At 36.9% G+C, this 11480-nt stretch overlaps 1 long non-coding RNA gene across 1 annotated transcript; it reads left to right on the forward strand.

Annotated features, from left to right (window-relative positions):
• The first annotated feature begins 8846 nt into the window (after positions 1-8846).
• LOC106490731 (uncharacterized) lies at positions 8847-10796 on the forward strand. Its single transcript, XR_001293671.1, has 3 exons — positions 8847-9126; positions 9720-9834; positions 10675-10796. It is a non-coding gene; the product is annotated as an uncharacterized lncRNA (long non-coding RNA).
• Positions 10797-11480: the final 684 nt, after the last annotated feature.

Consider the following 11480-nt stretch of genomic DNA (forward strand, 5'->3'; position numbering starts at 1 on the left):
CTATCTCCTCCAAATTCTAATGAAATCAGAGGCACTTTTGCTGCTGGTTAGGTATCAGTCAGTGTAAGTAAGGATCAAAATACGACCATTTACTGCAGTTAGAGAAACCTTAGACTGTTTATTTTTACTGCTACATTAAGTAAACATGATTGTTTTTACTGGAATGGTTCTTGACAGAATTACAGACAGCAAGGACCTGATCAGGTCAGGACTGATCAGGACCTGATCCTTTAGCCACTTCAGACAGACAGCTTATATTCCCCTCTTCTCAGAAAAACATCTGTTGGAGAAGTGACTGCAGCGTTGGGCCTCAAAAGAGTTCTCAAGACTGTTCTTAAAGCATAGCTCATAGATAAACCAGTTTATTATAGTCCATCTCCTAATCTACTTCATGCTGCTCTACAGCATTATGCTCATCCTTCTCACCCTGAGGACAAACTTTTTCCCGCCATACCTAAAGGCATGTAACAGACCTCATTTAATTCTGAAGAGCAAGGATGTTAAATGGGTTGCAAATGGTAATGATGCATCTAATTGCCTCATATCTGAGGTGCTCTTTCACCTAGCAGAACAGCTGACTACATCTGCATCCCAGAACACAAGCTCAAACACGTATTTTTCTGTGCTCTTGTCCAACTCTTCTGTTGACCCATTATCAGTAGCAAATTACACAGTGAACCAAACTTGCTTCTTTCAATATTTCTTCTCATTCTGTTTCTGCATAACAGCAGATGTATATGCTCGGGTCTTTTTTGATATTTGTTGCGATGGTTAAATCATAATCAGCTCCATGGAACAGGATTAACAATCTCTACTTTAGCTGAGACCTCACCACCTTTACATTTAAGGCTTTCGTTTACTTCTTCAGCTTTTTCGATTGCCAGTCAAGGAGGGTTTAAGTCTGTAATATAGTAATACTTGCAATTACTAGTAAATGACATTTTAAAGCATTAACTAGTCTGTCCTTACAGCATCCTTTTCAGGCAGGCAAATAAATGTTATTATCCTCATTTTACAAACACATTGATTAAGTGACTTGCCTAAAGGCCACACATCAATTTCCATGTCAGTGCCAAGATTAGCACAGAGAAATTTCTGCATTGCAGTCACAGAAAAAAAAAAAAAATCTGTATTATCAAGTCCAAACCCCCTCAGAAACAAGCAATCAGGTGTTTAGTCTAAGCAGCATTTACCGACTCCGCATCCCCATATGTCAGCCCTGCACTTTGTCCACTCGTTAAGCTACTGCTTGTTAATGATTCAAAACGGTTCCCTGTGTTACTAACAGGGGAAGCATTTCTATTTTCTGTTTTTGCTATTACCTCCTCATTTCAACTGCAGAGGCTGGAAAGCCCTGGCTTGAGCGCCTCTGAAAAACCCACTTTTAAGACTGAGCTTTGGGAGGCATGTGGGGTGAGGGGAGGAAGACAGACAGGCTTATGCTGCTCTCCCATGGGGCAGCATGAGACTGGACAAGGGTCTGAGGAAGCAGCACATGCAGCAGCAGATGGATGAGGAAGAAATTCAGAAGTTCTTCCCCTTGTCCGTGCTCCTCGTAGATGCTGGCCATTCTGAGCTTCTGCTCTCTCCAAGCAAATTTTCCATTTCCGTGTTGCGTACAATAGGTGCAATTCTCTTTTCTTTTGCTGCTGTAGCCACTGTTTGGAAATTGTGGCAGTTGTACTGGTAGTATTGGAAATTGAGTCTCGGGCTCTAAAATGCAGCAACATCTCTAGTCCTCAATGTGTTGAGCTGTTGGGTCAGTTGTCCTATTTTTAAAGCTGCTGCTTTTAAATTGGGAAGCAATTTTGGATTTGATTTACATTGTCTGATTTAGACAGATAGACAGATTGTCTGTATTCATTTCCTAACTGACTTCAGCACAACCTTACGCAGACCTTACTGCCTACATGTATCCTGTGACAAATGAAAGTATAACCAGGTAACACCATAGCATACAGAAATCAACTGAATACTGAGCTTCTAACGTTAAATACTTGCTCAGTTTACAGGCAGTTATTTCTAAGGAAAAAAAAAAAAAAAAAAGGTGGTGACTGTGTTTGATTCCCCTCCAGAGCTTTCCTTCCTGCTTGGAAAAACAAACAAAACAGAGAAACTCACTACAGCACTTAAACAGCTAATTAAATAGCTAATTAAGGCCACCCACGTGTAAGGCATTGTTTTATTCTGATTTTAGGTACAGTTTACAAGATGTTTCTGACTGGACTTCTGAATGTTAGGAAAAATCAAAATAGTTGTAAATCTTCTGAATGACAGTAGTATCAGTTCATCATCAGACTCATGAATCTGCCATTAAAACCTACAGTGTCATTTCAGAACACCTGAATTTGACCTAGTCATTGAAGCTGGAACTGTGCCAACGTGTGAAAGCAGATACATTGAAAAATTGTCCAGCATTTATGATGGATACTTTTATTTCAGACCAGACTCCCAGATGATGAATTATATTCTTAACAAGCATACATGACAAAGCTAAATTTAGAAGTAGAATCTGAAATGGTTGCCAAGTTTTTAACTGAATGTCATTTATAGTGGGATTTTTTCCCCTGTGAAAAGAATATGCACATATAGACACACAAAATGTGTAGATTTACCTACAAAATACCTCAAATATTAGCCATATGAATTATACATTTGCCTTTTGCTGCCTTTTTAAAAGATCATTTCTTTCATTAAATTAATATCATTCAATTTATTGCTTGTGAGTCACCTGTAGATTGCAGTATCAGAATTATTCAATAGGTTTATATCTGTCAAATTAGCTCTATTATTCATTAACAGCAAAAAATAAAGCATCTTTCTAAACAAGTGATTACTAAGTGTGTGTGTTTTCTTGGCATTTTATTGGTTTGGTCTTCTCTGTAACTCTATAGTCCATACTCTTCCACTGCAGAATTATTAAGGTGTCATATAAGGACATGTTAAGGAAATGGTAAGTTTAAAAGCATTAAACTGATGCAGAGTTAATCGCTACTAGTGAAAAAGCAAAACATGGCTGGATGGCCATAGATGTGATGATGTGTTCTGAAGCCTGATAAATATTATATCACACTACGATTTAGGGTGCTCAAGGGCTTCACAATTTTAATTGCATTTGCAATGATGGCAGCTCAGTTCAATTATGTACTCTACCTCTTTCAAAGAAAAGCACTTCAGTCTGTAAAATGATACTATGGCACATCTCACCTGCAAGGTTGCTGCAGTATTTGGGGTATGTCCTAAATCCTATTGTCTTCAGTGGGAGTCCTGAGTACAAAGAACTGCAACCCAAAGGTTTCTGTACTGGAAAAAAATTTAAAAGAATGTAATTAAATATGTAATCAGGAATGAAACCAGAGGATATAATAAGAAAGACAAAATAATGGAAGACAGTGTTTGCATGGAAATGACAGAGTTTTTCTTGTCTATTTAGCTTATATGTTCTTCAGGGCAAGTAGTATCTAATGTTCTGTGAGGTACATTACACTGCACAGTGGGAACTTCATTTGTGGCTGATCCTGAGGTAATATCATGAACACAACTGATGAAGAAAAGAAGTTTTCTAATAGTTCTTTCTATTTTGCAATTTTATTTTATTGAGTTTCTCATACACCCTGTAGTATCTCCTTGATAACTGTAATTAATAGTTTTGATTAGGCATTTGGATTCCAATCTACTAAAGTCTCACTTCTAAAACTTTTGAGTCTTGATGTCTTTGATGAAACTTCACAGGATGAGAGTCATAGACATGCTTTAGTTTTTTGCTGGATTAAGACTTTAGCTATTTTTCCTTTCTTTGTATTTATTTCTAAGGCCTACCTTCTTAAAAGTTAATTGAGTCAATGACTCCTCAGCATTTTATAATGTTTCTTGGCTTAGTTTTGTCACCCAAATGTTCACTGGTAACTCAGCTTTCACTGATTTCCAGAATCTACTCATGAGTTTAATGCATAGCTGAAGTTAGAGTGTATAATGAAATGAAATATTCAGCTGTGCTTTCAAATGAAATTAAAATTTACCTATAATGAGTGAACTTGGCATATGATCCAGAAAGCTTTATTTCTTTCAGAAGCTCTTACAAACACAAATATTTGTGCTCGTGCAGAAGTGCAGGAACTTGTGCACTTCACTTTCTGGGTGAAATTCTCTTTGCTTCTCATAGGCAAGAAGTCATGCCAGATGATCAAAACACTCCCTTGTGGCCTTAAAAATCTCTGATGTACTTTGAAGCTTATGATCGCAGCATCAGATCAATGATATGTTATCTTTGTGTCAAAAGAACAATCCGCTATGATCATTACTGCTGCGTTGCCGATCATTTTAAATTAACATAACACAAACCAATTTAAAAAAACCCTTTCATATTATTGTCTCTAGAGTTCCAATATTAAATATGGAAAAATACGGTCACAAAATGGGTATTCACATGAAAAAGGGGCTTGTACCTCCCAACCAATCCCTCCATTATCTCATGGTGCTTTTCAAATAAATGATTTCATTTAACTCGCAATTTCTAAAGGGATTTGAAGGTTATTGCATTCCATTCACTTCCAAGTAGATTGGATACTAAAAATAAAAAGTAATGACTCAGAGCTTACCTTTCCTGACTCTGGAGCTGAAATGGTAAATATTTAATAATAGAAACTCTCTTTCCCAAAGTTTTGTTCTTCTTTGTCTTTATAATAACAAGCAAAATGAATTTCTAAGGACATAGCTATACTGATATCACACTCATGGCTAGTCATGTTTCCCCAGGACAAATATAGACACCATCCTGCGAAAACATATGAGGGCTTTTACTGACGATAATAGCCCCAATAAAGAGAGTGAGATTATAATTGAAGATTTACTATTCACTTTCCAAAAGATGAAAAAATAATCTAGGTATATAATCTTTGTCTTCAATGCAATGACTAAATGGACCGAAAACAAAACCATTCTGATATACTTTACTGAGTGTCTTGATATCACTGAAACATTACAAACACTATATATATAGCTGTATATTTATAAATATATATATATATATGCATGTGCATATACAAGTATCGTTCGTGTACTCTTGAGAGTAGCAGGCACAATAAAGCGTTTGTACTTTAGTCCACTTTTCAAATGGAAAAAACAAAGCCATACCTTTGACAATCTTAGTTCTTTCTTTGCAAGGTCTGAATAACTGAATATAATTAGTTTCTAATTCTGATTGTTAAAAGACATCCAACTAAAAGAAGAGAAAAAAAAACTTACAAGGAAACAGATGACGCTTTGCGTGTTACTCAGTGAGCAAAAGAATCTTTTTACTAGGAGCCATCATCCCAAGGAGATCCTATAGTTATTCTGGAAAATATCTCTCATAATGGCACAATATATGTGGCTCAAGGTAAGAGATAAATAAGGGTGTGCAGGGGAGGAGCGAACACTAGCAAGTACAAATAAAAATTTTTACAGAGCTGGAGATTTCAGCCCCATCTCCAAACATTTTTCTGCAGTCAGTGGGCTCTGGATCAGATCCTTGATCTTTATTGTTTTGTTGCTTTAATGCTTCTGAAGATTTTTTTTTAAGATAGGCAAATATAGTTTTGTAGGAACTAGCCAGTATAGAAACAGTAGGAAAAGGTCTCCAAACATTTTTATTGATCCTAACATCTCCCTGCCAAAATCAAATACATGTACCGTGCAGACTGATTGTCTGAAGGGGTTCTTAAGGTGATTTACACATCGCAAATAGCAGAGGTGTGCTCTGGGCCTGACCACTTCAGTAGGAGATAATGTGAGCTAGGTCACAGGTAATCTCAATACAACCACCGCTGAGGTTCAGCTTACCTGTCCTTCCCATAGCAACCCAAGCCAACATAAAGCTTTAGCATGGCAATTGCACTGGAATTGGTTGGTAAATGCATGTATCTCAAAAGCCACAGGCTGCCCATCCTGTTTTAATACAACTTGCTGTTCTAAACAAAATCAAGTAAACTAAAGTGCACCCTGAAGAGCCTAACCAGCCCTTCCTTGCTGCAAATGAAACTGATTTTTTTCTGCTTCATGACTGCTGCAGGAAGAAGTTACCATTGTCCTTTTGCTCTGCAAAGTACAAAAAAATGCTTTCTGCAAGTAGCATTAAGGCACAGACATCCATCTTACCAATACCAGCTAGCAGAACATGTCAGTAACAAAGGATAGCATAAAGTCCACCAATATGCCTATGTGACAGCTACGTTGCATGCTTCAAATAGCTTTAAATGACCTCATATGACTCCTGCTGTCTGACCGGAAAAGGCCTCATGAAGCTCAGCATGGCATGCAAACTCACTTTGGAACAGATGACAACAGCTAGCTAATGCTGAGCTCCTGAAGCTAAATTGCCAGAATTACCTACCTTAAAGCTATCTCAGGAATATCTGCACTCAACTGCAGTTCATATTGCTTAAATATACATTATGTATGATGCAACTGCTATGTTCCACAGATTTTGAGATTTTGTTCAAATATAATGTAACTGGAATTGTAATGATCAACTCTGTTTTGGATCTGTTCTAAATAGGTATAATTTCATCCAGAATTGGTGGTAGATTTGGGGTTAAGTTCTACCACAGATATAAAAGACAAGATAGATCTGGATTTCCTCAGATTTCACATATGTTTGAATCTGGTGGGGGTGGGTTTGGTTTGAGACTATTTCTAGTTCAAATTTAATGGTACTTCTTGGAAAATATTTGTACCTCAAAAATATAAATTCTCTACCATTTGCACTACAAGTTTTCTTTACTTTTAGCCTTCCAATATCTGTTAAGTTTAGGTGAAAATGACATGAATAAAGTCTTCCTAAAGGGGTGAAATATATTTATAATAAAAATACATTTCTACCATGTATCTTGGAAGCTTTGGGAGCACTGAGTAGACAAAAGTTGCTAATTAGCCAGGTATCTTTGCCTAAGCATGGCAGAAAAAAAGAGGTTTATATATTTTACCTGTCTGACACACATTTGTCTCCATTTAGAGGGGGTGGGGGGAAAAAGGATTGCAGACTGGTGGAAGGACTCAAGAGGAGCTTCTAATGGAGCATTTATAACTTCATTTTATCTTCCAAATACTGCCTACCTAGGTTGTATCTGTATTCCTTGGCTAGGGAGCTAACTTTTAATTTCTTTAATCTCTCCCCAGACAAAGTGATGATGTTACCAAACCCCTCCAAACCTTGTGAAGTACTCACAATAATATTATTAGTATTATTACTTTTACTCTTTCTTTGCAAAAATGAGTGATTTGGAAACCCAGGCATGGAAAACAAAGTGTCAGAGGTGCTAAGAGGCACAAATTGCTCTTTCCTTCTGTAGGCACCATACTCACTCCCTGAGCTGAATAGAAGACTGGCTCTCCTATTTCCTGGTGGAAGATTTTCAGTGGAGCTAGGAAATAACATCCATGACTCTAGATTACAATAAGTCACAAATCACTTACATTCTGTTGTTGTTGATTCTATTTTCTTGTTGTTTAGCTACCTAGTCAAAACTGTCTATGTGCAAGATAACTGTAATAATTTTTGGATGACTCTTCTGGGTCAGCAGTCACACTTGCCACTTCATCTCTGTATCTCCAAGTAATATTATGCCTCATTGTGTCCGCGTGTAAAATCAGAAAAAAGAGATGAAATGATGTTTACAGAATTGCACAGAAAATCAATAGCAGAACCAGGAAAGAACCCAATCTCCCCCTGTCCCCTGCTCCCACCCCAACAGTCCCCCAGTTGCTCTGTCTCCTGGACCAACTTGCAAACAAGTTTGGTTATTGCATGAATGCTATAGTGCATTTGTTCATACTGTCTTATCAGGAGTTTAATCTCACAACATCATGTTACCAACACAACTGTGTCACTGCAATTTAACATGCATTTTGTTGATGTGCTCTATATCTCATTAAAGTCTCATCTCCTTAGCCAATACCATATGCTACTCATCTGTAGCAAAGCTCTTAAACATAATGAAAAAGGTATAATCACAAATAAGAAAGCAACTGTCGACAAATGATACTACAGGTATTCAAATTCTGTGACACCACGGAAAGAAAAGATACTGCAACTGTAATCCTTTTAAGACTTCTAGCATCATTATCCTACAGGAAAAAAAAGTGGGGCTTGGAAGTGCTAGTCCGTCATTCTTGAACTTTTCAATTCCATTACAGAATTCTCAAATCACTGGCAATGCCATGTCAATGCGCAGGAGAAAGATTGTTTTCTAACCTTCTTTTTAACTGAGAAGAAAGTTATTGATATGTTTTGTTGGACACTTCTATGTTTTCAAAAATATTAATTTAAAAGTTTAAATAAAATATTTTGAAAATATTTTGAGAATGTTAAACCTTATTTAACGCTGATCAGCTTTTTTTTCCTCCTGATTTTTTTTTGTTGTTTTGATTCATGATGGGAATGTTAGCTTTTTTCCTGACAATACTAAAACATGCAGATAGTATTTCAAGTGTGTTACTTCATCATGAAATATGATCAGTATAAAACCAAAATACAAGAGTTAGTGATGATACCTATACCAGTAGCAGAAAAAGAAGTTAGCCAAGTTCTACCCTCAGACATATGATTATACTCACCACAGACCAATGTGAAATACAGCTGTATTATTGAACAAGTCAAATATAGAAATGAGAGCAGAGAGACAGGTTCTAGCTACTCAGTACTGCTCTCAGCTACTCTTTCTTCTTTTGTTCTTTTGGCCTTTCATCTTATGATTTCTCTGTTAAATACTAATAACACAGTCTTGAATTTTCTTAAAATTAGAGCCCCCAATCCTGAAAGGACCTCAATGCAGGCCTGCATCCACTCAAAGATTCACCTATACCTAAAAAGCACTGTCCAGGCATGTGAAAGTCCACTCTCAAATAGCTGGTTCAGGATACAGGCTTCAGACAAGGGCGATGCAGAACAGGAGCCGTGCTCGGGCACCACCTTGAGCTGGGGGCACCGTGACAAAAAAGTGATGGAAACACAGTGACAGGGCCAGGGAAAACCCCTGGCTGAGCACTTAATCCAGAAAAGAGAATATTTGCATGAGGACTGTAAGCAAAAGGAATGATACTCACCAGCAATTTCATTTCCCACCTGTGAGAAATGAACCCCGCCACAAGGTATTTACAAGTAATGCCACACTCCTGGCATTGATACGTTGCCAGCCCGTATTTCTCATAAATGCTGAATATGTGAATGTCTGTGACCCTGTTCGTAGAGGTACTAATTCTGCCACAGGCACCATTTAGAGAGCTATCACCTGGACAGCAAACTTTCATATGTCACTATCAGTTGGGAAGTCCAATAAGACAAGGGGTAATTTTTACCCCTTTAGTATTAGCAGATGCTTATTAAAGACATGCATCTTCACTCCAGTCCATCTCCAATTAAATCTAAATTAAATTTCACCAAGCAGAATCACCAGAGTCTAATTTTTAGACTCTATGATAAATCCACCTTCCTGATGCTGACTAGTTGTTCATTAAAGACAAGGATCCATTGAAGAGCACAAATAATTTTTCTTGCTAAGTTAGTTCACATCACAAGATTAAACTAGTAGCTTTGTTAGGTTAGACATGCACATGTGTATGTATGTATGCACATTTTAGGTATATAAACCATAAAATATCTTTTGAACTGTATCACAGTTCTTCACATGAGAATATAGTCATGTATTCAAAATATTAACCTTTATGCTTTTCTTTATTGGCAGGTTTTTGACACTCTCTTTTCAGCAACTGGATCTTCCACTGTCAAAGCTCTATAAATGAGCTAATACCTCCAAATGGTTGCCTTACATTGGTCTCGCTAATGTTTTTCTTTTTTCTGTAAGTATCATGTTTCTTATGCATTCCTTCCATCTGGAAATAAATTGCACTGAATAAGATGAACCTTTTTAAAAGCACAAAATTTAATATTAATTTTTAATGAATCAGTCTTTTTTATTCATTTATTTTTCTCCTAAGAGGCTGTAGATCTTAGTCTGTCCCTGCCTACATGTACAGAGATTTTGGGTTTATTTTATCTTTTTACATATATATATATTTATTTTTAAAGAACGTAGGTGACCTAAGAAAGTTATTGGGGCTCATCTATAAAATTATTTTTCACATATTCCTTTCCTTCCATAAATAACTATAGTATGAAGTAGTCATATATTGGATGTAGCAGTCATTTTGTGAATAAAACCCTATCATTTTCAGTATCAAAAATTTAACATTTCATTAATCATGGGCAACAAAGTAGCATTGTGAAAACAACACAACTGTATTTTAAATGAAAATTGTGAAAATACCACTTTCTATATAAAATTTGAAAGACGACTGACAATTTTATGTGCCTGAATTCTGTTTCTGAATGCCCAACTTAAGGTAAAAGGCAGGAAGACCAGATGGAAAACAAAATTGTCTAAATGCAATCAATTGATCAGTCTAATTTGTGCGATATGTTGTGCTCACGTATCTGATAAAACAGTCAGTTCCTGACACAATAAAGGGTCACTTTCCTACATTGCTTAAAATTCTCAGTCTTACAGCCAGTCTAGAATATCTGCCCATTCTTTGTCCTGGCTGTTGGGTCATCTGAAGTTTTTAAGCAATATTACATATTAATCATTAGCAGTTATTCTGGGTTTATAATATAAAATGATTAAGAAATATGTATTCCAGATGTCTACACAAATCTTCATGTGGTGTGCAGATATACTGTGAACTAACACAGCTATTTCCCCTGAATGCTGCTACCTACAGAGAAGGAGCTGATTAATTCCACACATCTTTTATTATTATTTATAAACTGGTTCTTAAATAAAGATGCTTACATCTGCCTCTTGCTCCAGATGGTGCAATTTAGCTGCCTATGTTACTCATGAGTCGTTTTCTGTTTTAAACAAATACTCAGCCCAGCAATTGTCTTATCAGGAATTCTCCATTTCTCTCAATTGAAACCTAAACTGCATCACTGCTTTAATTCTCAAAACAGGGAGTTTCCTGTCTCGCAGGTCAAAAGTGCAAGGAAAAAAAAAATCCTCTTAAAATTTCCAGTGCAGCAGTCACAATTGTAAAACCGCCTGATACTGTAGCTGTGCCCTCAGGTTACCAGCCAAAATTCAGGCAGCAAATTCCATCCAAAATTCTCATGAGGTCTGACAGAGCGCAGACAGTAGGACAGACCTGCAACAATATATATATATTTTAATCTTTTTTATTTTTTCTGCCACATCACCTGTCCATAGAGGTTATGTTCCAGGTCCGTTGAGCATCAGTTCCAGCCTACGGCAAATTCTTCGATGTACATGGCCAGACTGTGTCCTTGTCCCAAAATCTGCCCAAGAGAAAGTAGTGAGCAGGCTCCTCCAGATCCACCATTTGAGTAGCTCATGTAGATCTTCATATGTAATTCGTTTGTCTGCTGGCATAAGAAGCAGGAATGCCTGAAACATTCCTCTGCTGTGTTATACTGGAACTGCATTTTT

This window comes from Apteryx mantelli, chromosome 1 (assembly GCF_036417845.1).
Source record: "Apteryx mantelli isolate bAptMan1 chromosome 1, bAptMan1.hap1, whole genome shotgun sequence".
NCBI lineage: Eukaryota > Metazoa > Chordata > Aves > Apterygiformes > Apterygidae > Apteryx > Apteryx mantelli.